The following is an 18,498-nucleotide window of genomic DNA, read 5'->3' on the forward strand; positions in this document are numbered from 1 at the left end:
CCGTGCTGGCTTCTGAACCAGGGTGTCTGCCTTGCTTTAAAGGCCACATATGGTGCCGAAAACCCGGGAAAAATTCCAAAAGCGGGATTCAAACCCAGAAAGCGAGGATTACCTGGAATACAGAAGCAGTGGCCAGGACAGCTGGGCTGATCCTGGTGAGGGAGACGTTCCTGCATCCTGAACGAAGATGGAATCCTTGATAAAGGTCGTATCTGAATTACATAAGCAGTGGGGGGTAGATTGCAAATCTAAGGATTTTATTTTTGCTATTGCAAGGCTTTGGTTTATTGGGGTCATAAATCAGCTTGTAAATTCTTCTCTCTCCATTTTTCCTCTCTGCGGGAGTATGCAGAGAATGTGAAGAAAGATAAGAGCAGAGCTGCAGCAGCAGAGCGGGCAGTTCACCCCCCCACTCCCTCTCTAAGAAAAAGCACCGGGATAATACCCAGTTTGTTACAAAGTCATGATTTATTGGGTTTTCAAAATGTTTTTATATACCCTTTTGGAATGAATTTTGTGTTTTAAGTAATTATGAGTTTATGCAGTTGCAGTTTTTAGGATTTTACTAAAGAAATTACTGTGGTTCCTTGAAAGTCAAAAAAAAAAAGGGGTGTTTAAGGTGAATATTAACAGAAGTTGCCTTGCAATAATTAGTTTTAAAACCTAAGGTTAAAATATGGTGTGTTTTACAGCTTCTAAGAAAACCTTCCAATTAATGTTATCTACAGAAAAGATTTGTGGTTTAAAAAATAATTAGTTAAGAGAACTTTACTGTACAAGACAAAGTTAAGTTAGAGTATATATTATCTATTTGCTTGTTTTTCCACAATTTTAATAAGGTAATTTCAATGTGAGTCCTTTTGTTATATAAAACACATATAACTGTATATATACCAATTTGGATTTTGGATTTTAGTTTAAAAATTGGACTTGATGTTCCTGAAAAGTGCTACAAAAGCTGAATGGCAACTTGCCAAATCCTGTGTTGTTGTGGTTTTTCTCTAGAAAAACTGCACTTTAAAATCCTAACAAATTTAAGCATATACTAGGCAAATTCCTGTTATGAATAAGTATTTTTAGTAACATCTGCAGTTATTTGGAGTTATTCTCAAAGCAAGATGACATAGAATTGTGATGGATTTGTTACATTTTTATAATCTTTATAGTGAATCCATGTTATTGTTATATTGTGTTTAAAAGGTATATATCAAACTTTTAGTTGCTTTTTGTAGTAACAGAATAAGATTAAGGTATGTTTTTATTTAATACAGATTAAGTGTTAATAGAATTAAGAATAGTCAAGTTTTATTATGTTTAGGCTTGAATGTTTTTAAATTAAGTTTTATAACTTGGATATTCTTTTAAGGTTAAGTTTTGTTATTTCCTTTTGTCATAATTAATTTTTATTAGGTTTAAATATTGTTTAATTTGAATTGTTTTATGTTTTATTGGAGACACTTGTCTAAACTGCAAAGTATAGTTATTTTCCTAGAGAAATGAAGATAGCTACAACTGAAACAGCTGTGATAGAACACTGATGAACACCTGCTTGTGGATAGAAGTGAATCCAGTCTGTGACACCCTTGACTTCATCGGGAGTTCTGTTGTTCGTTGCAATCTCTGCAGTTTTTGTTTGTTATAGCTTTCTTATTTTTCAGTGTTTCCAGAATTTTAAGAAGATGTACCATTGCTGAGGATCAGCTGCCATGGGAGAGGCTTCAGATTAAACCAACTGCTGAATGGTTTCATTGGTCTGGTACCTAAAGCTTCTGATCATTTGCTTTGTACGAATGCATTTTAACAGTTTGCTGTTCTGTAAGCATCTCATAGCTGCTACTATTGAAAACTTTGTTTTAGAAATATGTTAAGAGGCATCTTTCCAGTTTAAAGCCTAGGTCCTGGCCAAGCCTTGACTTTACCTGGACAGAATGTTTGCCAGCAGATCCAGATGTTTTCTGTACCAAATCAGTATTTGAGTCACTTTTTGACTCAGCAATTTGACCCTATTAATATGACAGCTAGATCAATTTTGAAGTGGGCTTGGAGAATCATTTCCGGAGGTGGTTATCCAATCCTTCATTGATGATTTTTTGTTTCTGTTTGTTTGCTAACTATGGGATGCTAGTGCAGTGTTTAATAATTAATAATAGTTTTATATTATATATGTTATTAATAATGTCTAAGATATAATTGATTTTTAACTGTTATAAGTTCTTATTAATTGTGTATATGGTTTTGTGTTGATGTTGATGTTTATAACAGAAGTACATCTCATTTTTATTTTTTTTTTAGAAAATGGGGGAAATTGATGCCCTAAAAGCATTTAATTAGTGTAATTCATTAACTTCAAGGAGAGAAGTGTCTGTGTTTTGTTGGCAGGTTCAAAAAGGTCACCTGTCCATCTGACCAGACTGTCTGCCTCTGAACACACGAGATCCAGTGAACAGAGAAGTCACCACACAGCCTTGGTACTTCAGACGTGGATCAGAAGTGGACCTGTCAGGACACAGTTGTGTCTGAACACTACACAGACAGTTGCCAATAGAAATTTTATGTTGTTGTTATGATGTTGTGTCTCTACCAATTTTTCAGTTATCTTCTGTTTTAAGATTTAGAAGGATCTGAAGAACAACTTGAACATCGAAGCCCTCAGTCACCGATCAGCTGCCAGCTGACATCATGGGAGCAGTGAACGTTACAAGACTGAATCGTGTTAGAGAAATTCTGTAGAAGATCTAAGAAAAATGTAGAGACTTCATCTAACTTTATATAAAGCAAATTGTAGTTGTGTGTTTACCCTTTCAGCAAATTGCTTTCATGCTTAGACTACATATATACCAGAGCACGTGTCTTAAAAGTAGTTAGATAATAGTTTAAGGTAAAGTGTCTAGCCTGTGTAGTAATTGTTATATTAGTATAAAGCATAAGTATTCCCCCTTCAAGAGGTAGTGTAAGCATCTTTGAAAGTTCATTTAATGTTAAAGCTTTAGCTGTGAGTTTGCAAGTATGGTGTCATTTCCATGGTAAGCTGCTTATAGTAATTGTGCTGTTTATAGTCATGACCGTCTGCTAACTAACATCCAAAAGTGACAGAACATATGGGTCACTCTGGTACACTGAACTGGCCAAAGGTCAATGTGTTTGAGCCCAGCCACCAACCCAGGCAAAGACTACTGCTGCCAACTAGGGTATTGGTTTTGTGGCTATTGGGAGTGCGAAACAATAGTCCTGAGTAACAGGTGGGCACCACCAAAAGCAGACGAGTTTCTGCAAGTAACCTGGGGTCCGGCAGGCTGTATACGTCCCAGTTTCAACTCCATAGGGCAAGTGTTTTATGGGTTTTATGATGATCACTTTAAAGTCTGTCATCAAATGATCATGCAGGTGCTGCAGCCAGCAGATGTAGGTTGGACCACTGGAAGGATGTGGTCAGTATTCTTGCACAAGCCTGGCAAAGATCCTGGTGAAGTAGTACAAATTATCCGACTCCCTGTCATGACACCTGAAGCAATTGGCCCCAGCCTTGTGGTACAAGCTGAGAACCCACAATCTAATAGTCTGTACCCACTGCATAAGTGAGAAACTTCTCCCCAAAGATCTGAAGCCACTGCTTTCGATTCGCTCTATCGAATGTTAGATGCCACCTTTTTACCTCTAAATCAATCCAACCCCAATGCCACAGAATCCTGCTGGCTGTGCAATGACACACAGCCCCCTTAAAATGAGGCTGTGGCCCTTAACAACCAGCTGATGTGGACTAATGCGGAAGCCCCAGTCCAGTGCCGCAGTGAGTCATCTTCTCGCAGAATCACCATCAGCCACATGACAGGGCGAGTGGGCAAAGCCACTGTTGTTGACAAAAAAGTCTGTGCGAAATGGGCAATCGCCCCCTTGTCTGGCATGTGGGTTTGCAACCGCAGTGGGCTAAGCCCTTGCATCTATACCCAGAGCTTTAACTCCTCCGTTGACTTTTGTGTATTAGCTATTATCATCCCCAGGGTCCTATACCACTCCGGAGAAGAAGTGAACCAGTACCTTGAGCGGGCAGGCCGCCTTCAGAAAAGAGAGCTGTTGACAGGACTGTCAATAGCAATGCTGCTCGGCTTGGGAGCGACCGGTGCAGCCACAGGTGTCTCCGCCCTGGTAACCCAGAGTCATAGTCTCTCTCAGCTACAGATGACTGTAGATGAAGATCTACAGAGAATTGAGAAATCCATATCCTTTCTAGAAAAGTCAGTCTCCTCACTCTCTGAAGTTGTTTTGCAGAACAGGCGAGGTCTTGACCTTCTGTTCATGCAGCAAGGAGGCCTCTGCATCGCCCTGAACGAAGAATGCTGCTTCTATGCAGACCACACCGGAGTAGTGAGAGACACCATGGCAGAGCTACGAGACAGGCTGTCTCAACGAAAAGCAGAGAGAGAAGCCCAGCAAAACTGGTTCCAATCCTGGTTCGATCAATCTCCATGGCGGACCACCCTGGTGTCTACCCTGACTGGACCAGTTGTGATGATTTTACTTGTGCTGATCTTTGGACCATGTATTTTAAATAAGATTGTGTCTTTTGTTAAGAGCCAACTAGAAAAAGTTAACATTTTGTTTATAGAAAGGCAACAGATGCTTTAAAATATATTTAGTTATTGCATGTGCTTTATATTTACCAATGAAAGCTGTAGTATCTATTTTATAAGCTTTTAGTTTTTAACTAAGTATAATGTATCCTATATTTTATTCAATTTTATATTATTAATTTTTAAAACAAAACAAAACAAAAAGAAAACCTTTTTTAATATAGATAAGTAGATAAAGTGTTTAGAGATACGTATATAAAAATAACATTAGAATTTTTAAGACTAACACACCTTACATTTTATCAAATTAGTTATTCATAGAGAGAGGGGATATGCTGTAGTTAAGGCCTGGCGGTGCGGAAGAACTCGGGATGTAACGGAAAGCTAGGGTAGCAAGGCCTCTTGCAATTAGCCAATAGCACCTAGGTGTGACGTATGTAGATGGTACTAACACAGTGAACATAGGCTATAAAATGTTAAGTTTCCCTGCAATAAATCGCCATATTTGCCATCCATCACATTGATGTTGTGGAGTATGGACCGAGCGGCTGAGAGTGACCGCTGTGCTGGAGTTGATCGGGGTGCTTTTCTTGCTTGAAACCCAACAGCACATATGACATTAATTGAATGTTTTCGGGGTATCAATTCCTTTTGTTTTTAAAAGTGAGGTGTACTTTTCTCATGCATATTAATATCAACACAAAACTATACAGATAATGAATGAAAAACTTACAGCAGTCAGAAATCAGTCAGATAATAAACATAATTAATAACATATGTGATACAGAATTACTATTAACCACTAAAGCACTGCACCATCATCTCATAGTCTGCAAATAATAAAATCAGTGAAGGATTGGATAACCACCTCAGGAAATGATTCTCCAAGCCCACTTCAAAATTGATCCAACTGTCATATTAATAGGGTCAAATTACCAAGTCAAAAGTGACTCAAATACTGATTTGGTGCAGAAAACATCTGGATCTGTTGGCAAACATTCCGTCCAGGTAAAGTCAAGGCTTGGCCAGGGCCTAGGTTTTAAACTGGAAAGATGCCTCTTAACTCATTTTCAAAACAAGGTTCTTAATGCTAGCAGCTATGAGATGCTTACAGCACAGAGAACTGTTGAAGTGCATTCTTATAAAGCAAATGATCAGAAGTCTTAGGCCAGACCAATTCAACCATTTAGCAGTTGGTTTAATTTGGAGTTTCTCTTGTGACAGTTGACTTTCAGCAATGATACATTTTCCTGGAATTCTGGAAGCACTGAAAAATAATAAAGCTACACTGGATTCGGCAAAAGCAAGTCTTCTTAAACAAGGAAAGGAGTAAAAAACAAGGAAAAACCTTATATAGGAACAGTTGCTTAGCTTATTTACCAAGATGCATCTGTAGCTAAAATCGAAAGATCTCAAATGACACGTGTCTAAAAGGTAATTATACAAAGATATGTCAAAATATATGAGAAGCCGGCTATAAATAAAACAATAACACTCTATAGATAATGTTCATAATAAAAATCCATAAATTCACATTATACAATGAATATGGCAGCAGTAAATGTCTGACAAAATCAAAATAATATTTTTAGAACATTTACATCTTTATGACCAAAAATGAAATAAGGTAAACTTCTAAATCTCCTAGTAAATAACAGTCACTATTCTTTTGTGTTACCTATAGAAAACAAAAACGGCAGAGATCGCAACAAACAATAGAACTCCCGATGAAATCAAGGGTATCATAGACTGCATTCACCTCTATCTACAAGCAGGTGTGCATAGGTGTTTCATCACAGTTATCTCAATCGTAGTCATCTTCATCTCTCTAAGAAAATAACTATACTTTGCAGTTTAGACAAGTGTCTTTTAACAAAACGTGAGACAATTTGAATTAAACAATATTCAAGCCTAGTAGAAATTAATTATGACAGCAGTAAAAAACAAAACTTCAAAAGAATACCAAAATTATAAAACCTAACTTAAAAACATTCAGACCTAAACAGAGTGAAACTTAACTTTGCTTAATTTTATCAACATTTAATTTGTATCAAATGAAAATATAACTCAGTCTTACTCTGTTATTACAAAAAAGCAACTAAAAGTTTGGTATATACTTTTGAACATAATAGAACAGCAACATGGATTCACTATAGAGATGATAAGGATGCAACAAATACATCACAATTCTATGTCATCTGGCTTTGAGAATAACTCACAATAATGGCAGATGTTACTGAAAATACTTATTTGTAGCAGGAATTTGCTTGGTATATGCTTAAGTTGGTTAGGAGTTTAAAGTGCAGTTTTACTAGAGAAAAACCACAACAACACAGGATTTGGCAAGTTGTCATTCAGCTTTTGTAGCACTTTTCAAAAACATCAAGTCTAACTTTTAATTAAAATCTAAAGTCCAAATTGGTATATATGCTGCTACACATGTTTTTTATAGCAAAAAGACTAACGTTGAAATTACCTTACTAAAATTTTAGAAAAAAGCAAGCAAATGGGTAATATATGGTTAACTTAACTTTGTCTTGTGCAGTGAAGTTCTCTTAGCTAATTAATTTTTAAACCATGAATATCTTCTGTAGGTAACATTAATTGGAAGGTCGTTTTATTAGTGGCTGTAAATCATTCAGTATTTTAACATTAGGTTTTAAACCTAATTATTGCAAGGTAACTTTTTACTTCTGTTAATATTCACCCTAAACATTTCTAAAGAGGGGTTTTTCAAATTTTCTAAAAGGATCACAATGATTTCTCCAGTAAAATTCTCTAAAACTGCAAGAACTCATAATTACTTAAAAACACAAAATTAACTCTCAAAGGGTATATAAAAACATTCTAAAAAAACCAATGAATCATAACTTTTTAACAAATTGGGTACTATCCTTGGAGAGGGAGTGGGGGGCGGGGGTGAACTGCCCGCTCTGCTGCTGTTATCTCTAGAAAGTTTGAGTGAAGTCTCCGTCATACCCCACATGCTCTCACAGAGGGGAAAAACGGAGAGAAAAAAAACCTGACGAAGTTAACTTTAACAAATGCAGTTATTTCTCTCAATATTTCTCTCATTGTTCACAGACAGAGGGAAAAGGACATGATTTTACAAAAACAGGTGATTTTACACGAAAAGCCTCTCAGGGCCAGGTGGTAACAACGATGACCATTGCAGTTTATCAACTTTTAATTTCAGTAATGAATTATGAACTAGATATACCATATAGTTAGTGATTTTTTTACTATTTTTGTCCCCCTTTGAAGCTGTCTGAGCCACCTGTTTCTGTAACTGCTGATATTTGTCCCATGTGGCCTTGGAGCTTCTTCTGCAATGCCTCTGCCATGGGGGTGCCTTTGTTCTCCGTGCACGCTCCAGTGCTCCCCCCATGCCCCCCTGTGTCGGGTGGAAACCGATCTAAATCCAGCTTCTCTTCAAAAGTAGAGTTAATATCTTGTCCCTGTATGTCCACAATCAATTTAAAAACATTGAACATCTCCTTATTTTCTTCTCTCTGTCTGTCCCTCCCTCTCTCCAAGGGCAGTATAGACAGGAATGCTCACCCAGCAGTGGGAGGTGGAGACAGCTGCTGCTGTGATGCAGGTAGAATTATGGGAATCACAGCCTGAGCAGATCTTGCTTTCATGTCTTTTAAGGTATTAATTACAATCTGCCAAGTTGGACCAAGAGACAGAGAGTCCTTGCTTTTCCCTGTAATCGTTTTCTCCCACAACTGGTCTCCTGTTTCTCTCCATTCTTCCACTGCAAAAAGCAATGGCAGGACCTGGAGATGCCCGTGCCCATTGCCTCTAGTCCATAAAATGAGCTTTTCAAGGTCCTTATCCTTGACTGCCCCTCCTTGTTTAACGATAATGTTTAGGAGCAGTATCTGTGCTGCTGCAAATTCATCCATGCTAGCAGCCCTGTGAATGGGGGGAGGTTCGTGACTCCTCCTCCCTGGGCGCCAGAGCCTAATTATCTCTTGTCTTCACCCCAGGCTCCTCTGTCCTGGTTTTCCCCAGCTTAGGCTCGCTTCCACGTCTCACCGCATGCAAACCCACCAACCCAGTTCTGATCCACTTCCACGTCTCCCCACTGCGCAAATCTGCTCTGGCCCCGATTCGCCTCCACGTCTTCCCGCTGCGCGGACCTGCCGAGCTCCCTCTGCCCGCAAAGGGTCCCTGTTCAGGAGCCAGGTATTGGAAAACCGCTCAGACTATTCACAGAGTCTTCACAGAAGTATAGCGAATGTAGTTTATTTCTATCTTTAGCACACTTTTATAGGGTTTGACAGGGTTTGTGGGGCTTAGCAAGCTACTGTTGGTTAATACATAATTGTTTACATTCTTTTCCATGTACACAATGCCATTGTTTTTCTTTATTCTCGCTGTTCCAGGAGAATTTCAAGGACACTGCCTTTAATATTGTCACCTGAATTAAAAGCAGGGTTGTGCAGACAGGCTTTTACTAAAATATCATGCTTTTACTCTATTAAAATATTTCCCTACATAGGGAATATAAATACAGTAAATACAGGATATGTTATAATACACAGAGTCCTAAGACTTTTCTTTTGTTGCCCAGGGTGTGCAGGGCATATGGGAAGAGAGGGAAATGGGTGCTTGTGCTCAGCTACCTGTCAGGGCATGCAGTGGTGCAGGGAAAATGGCCAGAAACCCTTGGCCTTTGGTGGTTCTGCTGAAGGCACAAGCCCTGTCCCAGCCAGGAAGCGCCATCTGTGTCCTGCTGCCCGTGTGGTGCTGCCTGGATTGCTGAGGGCTCCCAGGTGCCTCTTGATCCAGCTCCTCTGGAGCTCCTGTGGGGCTGAGGCTCTGCTGCTGGGCCAGGCTGGGGGAGACCCTGAGGGAACAGGGCACTGGGAGGATGTAAATGGATGAGGGAGCGTGGAGACCCAGACAGGACAAAACCATGGGAAGGCATGAAAGGGATGTGTGGAGGCTGGAGGCTCCAAGGGGACAGGAGGCCGCTGAGGGGCCGGGGTGGTGGGAAGACCTGAGGAATTGGGTGTCAGAGGCCATAAGCAGCTCCCGAGCAGCTGCCTTGTTCCTGACACCCAGCTGATCTGGTGCTTCCCCAAAATGTCTCCCAGGCCTGCAGCAGAAGCCCTCGAGGCTGGGACACCACCCCTCCAGGAGGGTGGGGACAGCCCAAGGTGCACAGGCTGGGCTGGCTGGGGACATGCAGGGCAGGGTGGTGCTGCCAGGCCACGGCCACTGGGTGCCTGTGATAAGGGGCAGTGGGCAGAGGCAGGGCTGGCCGCCAGCCCAGGCCCTCACGGCTGCCCAGGCCACGGTGCTGTGACCGAGGCTCCCCTGACACAGATCTCGGGGCCTGCAGAGCTGCTGCCACCATGGGGAGGGTGGCGATGTCTCCTCGAGCAGGGCTGCAGAGTCGCTGCTGCTGAAGAGGCTCTGGAGCCCACAGAAACAGCAGCAGAGTGGGCACAGGAACAGCAGCAGCCCCAACGTCGGCACCTGCACAGTGAGGCGTCCGCAGCAGCCGGGTGCCAAACAGGGAGTGGCTGTGGGCACAGCTGCCTTTGGTTTGGCAAAAGGCTTCAGCAGAATTGGCCACAATGGCTTTTTCTTCACTTGCAGCCTCACAGCAACACTTGGCAGCTTCAGCTGCAGCCTGTGCCCCTGACTGACTTGGATGGCCATGCTTGAGGGCAGGCTCGCTTTCCACACTCAGGTGTCCCAAGGCAGCGGCATCAGCGCCATCGTGAGAGAGAGATAATCTGATGGGGTACAAGCCCTGCACTGCAGCTGCCCTCCCTCTCTTCTGGCCAGGCACCTTAAAGACACATGAAACAATATCCTGGACTTGCTTGGAATCAAGGAAGAAACGGCATGTGCTGAAAAAAAGCAGGGATTTACACGGCTCAGTTTTCCACTCCACTTGGAGAATCACAGAATCCCAGAACATTTTGTGTTGCAAAGTATCATAAACATCGTCCAGTTCCAACCACCCTGCCATGGGCACAGGTGGTGTGCAGATACAACTGTCACTAGAACTGGAAGAACACTTTTCCATGTTGACCTTTTCCTCTTCTGGATTTCAAGCAAAGATGAAAAAATCATCTGGTGAATCACAGGTGAATATTGTAGCTCACAGAATTAGGAGCAGGAGTCTCCAGTGGCCCATGGTGTGTCCATTCAACCATTGTTAGATCACCCAGTTGGACTCAGCCTGGTGCAGCCTGGGCACAGGCACCACGCTGGTCCATTTCAGCATCCCAAAGTCTTTGTGGCTCCCTGTGCACCCATTGCCTCCTGAATCCATTCTTGAATTCCCAGTTACTGCTGTGCAGGACATAAGAACACAGGAATAGCTTGTTTGGCTCATTCTTGCGTTTGCTGCTCCTGCCTAAAGGAATCATCAGGACTATATGCTGATGGAATGGTATAGCCGAACATTTATAGCCGAACTATTAGACATTTTTCTGTAATGTCTAAAACTAAAACTTTGTGTGACTGTTCAGACACTCTAAAATCCAGGGTGAAAATGACAGCTTTGGTGTGTAAGAATCGTAGAAATTTTGACATGTGATTTTTCTAGTCAAGGATTTTAATGCCAATGTGGAAACTACAAAAATATTAAAGCTTGTTTTCATTTTGAAATGGCATCAGGACACCTACAGGGGACAGGGTATGACACCAGGGACAGTACTTGGCAGTTCATGGCTTCAGATGTGGGAGATAAATATTTTGCCTGGGTTCAACCTGAAGATCAAGTTTTTCAGGGTTTTGATTGACTGGTCATTGCAGGTAAATTTAATAAATTCAAAAGGATGTAAAAGCACAATTTCTGGAGAATGTGCACTAGGGAGAAAATTGGGAGAAAACCTTGAACACAGCCAGCAGGCTCAGGAAACATTTAAAAAAGTTAAAATTAAAAATAGATGTAGCTCTGTGATTGTCCAGGCAGGACTTTTTGTGTCTGGGGGAAATGTTTGCCTTGTATCAGCTGCAACACAGACGGACATGCAGCAACTGGGGCCTTGAACATCAGAGTGTGGGCTAATGTTTCTCCCATTAAAACAGACAGAAGTTCACACTGAAACATGACAGTGCCTCCGTACAATCTAACCATCCTAGGAAACTCAGCAGCTGATGGTGTTTTTGTGCTACTGCAAACCCCTTCTGTTAGCGTTCAGGAACACACATAATCACAAACTGATTATATGCAGGTGCTTTATTGAAGCATGCGGGACCTAGGGGTATCAGCAACCCAAATCTAGCTCCATCGTCTCTGCCCAAAGTGCACGTATTTATACAATTTCAGCTGTAGCAGTAATCACTATAACATCCTTATCAATATTGCTTCATTAATAAATCTTCATTAACTTTATCAATATTGCTTCATGAGAGTTAGCTCATCCTTGTACAAACATGTACAAATCTTATCTCTGGGTGGGTATCTTGGAGACCCCAAGTACCAACTCCCTTTACCGTAAAAATTTCAGCTTGCTAGACCATCCCTAATACCAAGCATTCTTGAGGCCTACCTCTACAAGATTTTAAGAAACATTTTCCAAAACTAATTTAACCCCATAGTAACACTTCCATGGAAAACCTCATTCCATGAATGAGCAACATCATCTGACAGATAGCAAGAGTTGTCAGCAGTTGCTACAGGAGCTCCAGCCAACAGCCCCTGCAGGAAGGAGCCCAGTCCCCAATACATATGGGCTTTGGCTGCCCTCTGGCACAGAAGCCCACCAGGGGCACAGGTCTCTGGGGCAGGAGATGGGCACCAGCACTGCCAGGGCTCGGGTGGGGTGGCAGGTCTGTGTCGGTGGGGACTCTGCCACACCTGCTGATTTCTGAGCTAGCTGGGCCCCAGGGCTCAGAGCAGCATTCGTGCCCTGGCCCACACGTTCCTTGTCTGTGTCACACCTGCGAGTTTAGGATGGCCACCAGCCAGGATGTGTCCAAAGGAGGCTGTGCCAGCTTCTGTGCAAGGCCCCGTGCCCTTCCTGCTGCGGCTGCGTCGGCAGCCCTGGGGGCTTCTTCTGCTGCCCCGAGCCTGCAGAGCAGGGCAGCGTTTGCTGATGGTTTGAGGCGTTCCTAAAGATCTGGTCAGGCTGTCTTAGACACTTTGGGCAAAGGATTCCTTCCAACCTGGGCCACTTTGGGGGGGATGGGGGCGGGGGGAACCAGGGCAGGTGGCAGTGTGTGCAAGGGCCATTTGTGACATATGGTCACCATGGGATGGAAATGGACAGGGTGTCAAAGGGCCCTTTGTGACACGTGGTGACATAGAAGCTGGCGGTGACAGGACCACGCCACAGTGCTCGGTGCACGCGACGGGACAGGACGCGCCAGAGCGGTGCTGTGAGGAGCCCCCACACAGCACACTCATTTGTGTCTGACCCGGAGCTTTTCTGAGCAGTTATTCCTGCAGGTGACCTCGAGGCCAGACCACAGGACTTGCTGACCCGTGGCCTTGCTGAGGCTTCTCTTCTGCAGGTGCCCTCGAGGGCAGACCGTGGGACTTGGTGACCCGGAGCTTTTCCGAGCCATCGCCCATCCCTGCAGTCACTGCCCTTGAGATCAGACCATAGTCCTTGACGAGGAGCCTCCTGTCCTTGTAGCAGGAGCCCTCAAGACCCAAGTGCAGGACTTGCTGTCCTGCAGTCTTGCCAGGACTGACTTCAGTCTTGCAGGTGCCTTCCAGGCACGACTGCAGGACTTGCTGCCTCTGAGCTTTTCTGAGGCATCTCTCCTGCAAGCAGCCATAAACCAGTCACTGCCATGGAGCAGCGACCCCCGAGAGTGCCCAAGTTGGCCTGGGTCGAGGACGAGGAAGAGGAAGGCCCTGGAGCTACCCCAGCACAGGACACTGAAGAGGTGCAGCACTTTGAGCCACTGCAGGAGGGTGAGTGGCAGAGCTGGGCATCAGGGCTCTGCCTGTGGCCAGCTTGGCCACATCCCATCCCATCATGTCTTGTCCCTTTCCGTTCCCTCCCGCCCCTTCCCATCCCTTGGGGACGTGCCCACAGAAAGAATGGAAGAAAGCCTGGGGCTACCCCACCAACAGTGGCCACACTCCACCCCCTGAGGCATCCCAGGGCTGTCCCTGCCTGGGGAGTGCAGGGCTGGACTGCGTTCTCCGGCCTCTCCCGCAGCCCCTCAGCTCTGGCTGCTCTTTGCCAGATGCAGCCATGGACCAGACTCAAGAGCAGGACCCCGCCTGTGGCCTCATCCGCAGAACAGCGCAGGTACCTGCAGCCATCCCCACCTGGGCTGGGCCTCCTGGCACTGCTCAGCCCAGCACCATGCTTGGAGCACTCCATGCAATATTCCTCTCTTCCCGCCCTTCCTTCTCCTGCCCGACTTACAAATTCATCAAGTGCACTTGGCAGGAAGAGACCAGCGTCATGGGCACTGGGTCCATGGAAAACAGTGACGTCTACACCACCGACACCAGTGCTGCCATGCTGGAATTGATTTTGGAGGAGGGTGTTTCCATTCCAGAGCAAGTAAGCAGCCTGTGGCCAGGGTTTGATCCTCCAGGGATCGCTTGGCCTCCCAAGCCACACCTGCTCATCACTGTAAGCCTTTGAGGCCATTGCAGCGTGGTGAGAAGGGAAGCTGGGGACATTCCTGACTCCCTCTGGCAGCTTTCCAAGTCTCCCTGTGTCTTCTCCAGGTGCCTGCCATGGTGAGGTACATCCACCAGTGGCTCATGGCCAATGAGTCTGCTGAGCACAGGCTGAACAGGACCCTGCTGGATCTGACTGAGGCACAGCCTGCTGATGTGGTCATTGCTCTCCTGCGTGTGGCCCCAGCGTGTGACAGGTATGGGGCCCACGTGCCCAAAGGGCTCAGGGCTCCTCAGCCCATCACCCTGTACAGCCTGGCCCAGGTGTCTGACCAACAGAGAGTTCCAGGGCCCTCTGGCTGCTCCCATTCCCAGCCCTGCTACATCGGCCCCTGAGCCTGCTGCCATGCCATGCCCCCTCAGGGCCCTGTCCCCACAGGGCTGGGCTGCCTGGGTGCTGCTGCTGCTGGCGAGGGGCAGTGGGCAGAGGCAGAGCTGGCAGCCAGCTCCCCACTGCTGCCCAGGCCATGGGGATTTGTTTGAGACCCCCGTGAGACAGAGATGTCACCCCACAGAGCTGCTATGACCATGTGGAAGATGATCATGTGCTCGAGCAGGACTGTGGAGCCAGTGGTGCAGATACTCCTCGATGTGCTGGGGAACTGGCCAGAGCACAGCACGTGCACCTCCGATGGGGACAACACGGGTGTCTTTGCCCTGGCTGTGAGTTTCTGCAACTGGCCTTTGCTCACCCCATGGCCAGCCGTGTCTTCAGCAGCTCTGTTTCCTCCTTCTCCCACTGCATCTCCCTGCCTCAGGCACCGGGCTGAAACCTGGCCTAGGGGCAGCTTCAGGGCCACCAGGCTCGATGCTCCCCCTGTGTCTCCCCCAACCTCTCCCTGCCACGCTCAGGCCCTGCCACAGACACACCTCGGCACTGAGCGCTGTCTCAGGGTGCTTTGTCCTCTGCAGGCAACTGTGGTGATGTGGAAGTTCCTTCAGGTGCCCTGTGTCCCACGTGTAGTGAATGTGTATTTCCCCTGCCTCTTTGTGCATCTGCTCTTCCAAGTGTTCTTCAGCACTTTGGATATGCCAGAGGAAGTTGATACCTTCTGGACGGGATGCCAGGAGCAACACGGCCTTGCCACCAGCCCCAGCAGGTGCTCCATCCCACTCCTCCTGTCCCTGCCATGTCCCCATGGCAGGAGCCAGTGCTCCCAGTGTGACCTGGGCCTTGCTGTGCACACAGGTTTGCAGTGCAGACCCTGAAGTCCCTGCTCTGCCTTCTCCGGTGTGAGCATGTGGTTCTGGAAGTGGAACGCAAGTGTGGCTGGGACACGCTGCTCTGTGCTGACACCCACCACTATGCCGTGGGTCTGCTGGCCAGGTGAGACCCCCTTCTCCCCACTGCCTCTGGCATTTGTGCCCTGTGTGTCCGGGTGCCCCACACCATCCCAGTGGTTGTGGGCCCAAGGGACTCGTCACCAAGGAACAACCAAGGAGACTTCAAAAGGCTGGGAGAGGAGGGTGCCCAGGAGCAGCCACCTCCCCAAGGGCCCACGTCCCCTTGCAGGCTGGTGGGGAAAGATCAGCCCTCTGTGAGTCATTCCTGGGAGAGCTTTACAGCTGCTGGCTCAGAGTTTTGCTTCCTCTTTCTTCCTTTCAGAGAAATGTGCTCTTCATCCGTACACTTGTGTTCCGGGGTAGCATTCTACCTGCTCAGCCTGCTCAGCAAAGAGATGCCATTCTGGGATTTTGCTGCCCTGGCATTCCTTGTAGAGGTGAGCCTGAAGGCCAGCTGCTTTCCAGCTCTCTGCCCTCTCACAGCTGCAGCTGCCTGGGATTTCGCTGCCCGTGCTCTGTGCTGCTGCCAGGGCCCAGCTCTGTGTGGATCTGGCCTCCTGCCAGCCAGCTCCCCTCTCACTGCCCTGTGCCTTTCAGGTCCTGGAGTGCCTGGACTTGACTGAATGCAGTGACAGCATCCTGGACATCATGTCAAACCATCTGCAGAGCGAGTGCAGGGAGAGGCAACGCTTGGCACTCAGAGGACTCCTAGTGCTTGGCAAGAATCCCCTGATGGTGAGAAGGGGACAGTGGCTGAAGCCATGCAGGCAGCGTAGGGATGGCGAACGCAGTCCTTGGGCTTAGCTGAGCTTCAGACATTGAGGCAGCTGCTCCCAGCTCTCCTGCCTCCTGGCTCAGCTGCCCGAGTGCTTTAGGACCAGCCTTTGGCCTCTGGGCCCTGCAGCAGCAGGGTGGGGTTTCACAGACTTCTCTTCCCCACAGGCCAAGAAAATGTGGAGCCTGACTGAAAACCTGCTGGAGCTCCTGCAGGAAAATGATAGTGACGTGGTCAGGATGACCATGGTTCTTCTCAAGTATTTGTTCCTGTATAATAGTGCCCCGATAGCCATCCCCATTGCCTGGCAGCTGGCTGAGGTGCTCCTGCCACTGTTTGACAATGTAAGGTTCTGTGCCCTCAGCCACGGCCACTGGGTGCTGCCCAGACACTTTGTGCCCTGTGCATTTGCAGGCCGGTCCGAAGGGGGCCCGAAGCAGGCAGTGCTGAAGTCTTTTTTCCTTCCTTTCATACAGGATGATAGCCAGGTGCAGCTGTGCTCCATGTTTGTATTTCAAAAGATGATAGATTTATTAATGGAAGAGGGAAGAAAGGCCCTGAAGTCATATGTGCGCCAGAGCCTGCTCCCACTCTTCTTCCACTGCCATGACCAGAACCAGCATGTGGCAGAGGTGAGGACACCTGGGCTGCTGGTGGCACCCTGGGAGAGGGCTCGGCTGCCTCCTGCCCTGGCACCTCCAGGCCTTGGCACACGAATGCGGGTCCTGTGCCTGGGCTTGTGGGGCCATCTCCGGGTCTCTGCTGCTCTCCAGGCATCCCGGGAAACGCTGCATTCTTCAGCCAGATTCCTGAAGAGGAGGGATATTGAACAGATGCTGCAGCTGGATAAGAAACTCTGGAAGTTCAGCGAAGGCCTGGTAAGGACGGCCTGGGCGGCCCAGCCTCAGCCTAGAGAAGCCCCCTGTCCCCGGTGCCCAGTGTGTGGGGCTGGCAGCTGCGCCCCTGCCCACTGCTGCACCCGGGAGCAGCACGGCTTCTTCTCCAGGCTCCTGTGGCCACGAGTCGGGTATCGATGGAGCCCCGAGCCACTGGGGCTGCGGGGCGGGGCGGCACCGCGGCTCCCCGGGCAGCAGCCGGCCCTCTGCCCCCTCCAGAGCCCGGCGCCAGCGGCTGCTGGCCGGGCCTCAGGGCTGGGCGGGCACGGGAGGCCGGGGCTGGCCGCAGACAGCGCCCGGCCGAGGGGCAGAGCCCGCACCAACCCTTCCCTCCTGCCGCTCTCTGCAGCTGGCACAGGACAGGAACCGAGCGGCTGAGGACCTGCGCCGGGCCCTGCCGTACCTGCAGAGCCCACAGGAGTCCCTGCGAGCGGCGGCCATCAGGTTCATGGGTGAGCCACGAGCCCGGGCTCCCTCCCCGCCCCGCCGCAGCTCGGCCCCGGCCCCGGCTGCTGCCCCGGCAGCGGCACCCGGGCCCGGTGTCCTGGAGCCCCGGCTGCCCTCGGGGCTGCTGCCGGCCTCTGGCAGCCGTGCCCTTGGGCTGAGTCAGGATGCGGCAAGGGCCCGGGCTGAGCCCTGCCGGGGCGGGAGGGCGTGTGGCCCCAGGGCTGGCAGCGCCGCTGGCAGGGAGCTGTGCCGCTGGGGCCCTGACAGGCTCTGTGTTCCCAGGGATGGCCGGGGAGCACCTGAGGGAAAAGAAGAAAGAGATGCTGCTCATTTGTGAGGGTGAGTGAGGGCAGCAGACTGTCAGCGGGGCTGTCGGGGAGAGCTGCAAGCCGTGGCCCGGCTGTGGAGGGCTCTGCTCCCTGTGTGGATGAGATGCAGCGTGGGCAGAGCACACCGAGATTTCAGGGGCATGTGGGGCATTCGTGGCCAGCAGCTTCGGGCTGATCCCCTTGGTCCCTGCTCCCTGCTGGCCATGGCAAGAGCCGGCTGGGATGGCCCTGGCAGGGGGCTCTCGCTGGGCCCCCGCAAGTCTGGGATCTGACCGTGGCTCTGTTTGTCTCTCTTCCAGCCCTTGAAGACACAGCATATGACAGCAGCCTGGAGGTTGGAAGCCTGGCACTTCAGACATTGTGCCTTCTCAGGGCAGGAGACCACGCTTCGATCTCCACATTCCAGAGGCTGCGAGATCAGCTCCGCAGGGCATGGAGGTCACGGCCTCGTCTGTCTGGCCTCAGCTGGCTGCGCTGCTGGAGCTCTGCAGAGAGCTGATCTGGGAGGCTCTGTCTGCTGGGGCCACATGAGCAGCCAGCAGGGACTTTTTTCGTTCAAGATTGTTCTTTTCTT

At 48.1% G+C, this 18,498-nt stretch overlaps 1 pseudogene; it reads right to left on the minus strand.

Moving 5' to 3' along the window:
* The window catches only part of LOC131589821 (zinc finger protein 729-like), a 217,138-nt pseudogene that overhangs the window by 111,451 nt on the left and 87,189 nt on the right, over window positions 1-18,498 (minus strand).

This window comes from Poecile atricapillus, chromosome 30 (genome assembly GCF_030490865.1).
Source record: "Poecile atricapillus isolate bPoeAtr1 chromosome 30, bPoeAtr1.hap1, whole genome shotgun sequence".
Classification (NCBI taxonomy): Eukaryota; Metazoa; Chordata; class Aves; order Passeriformes; family Paridae; genus Poecile; species Poecile atricapillus.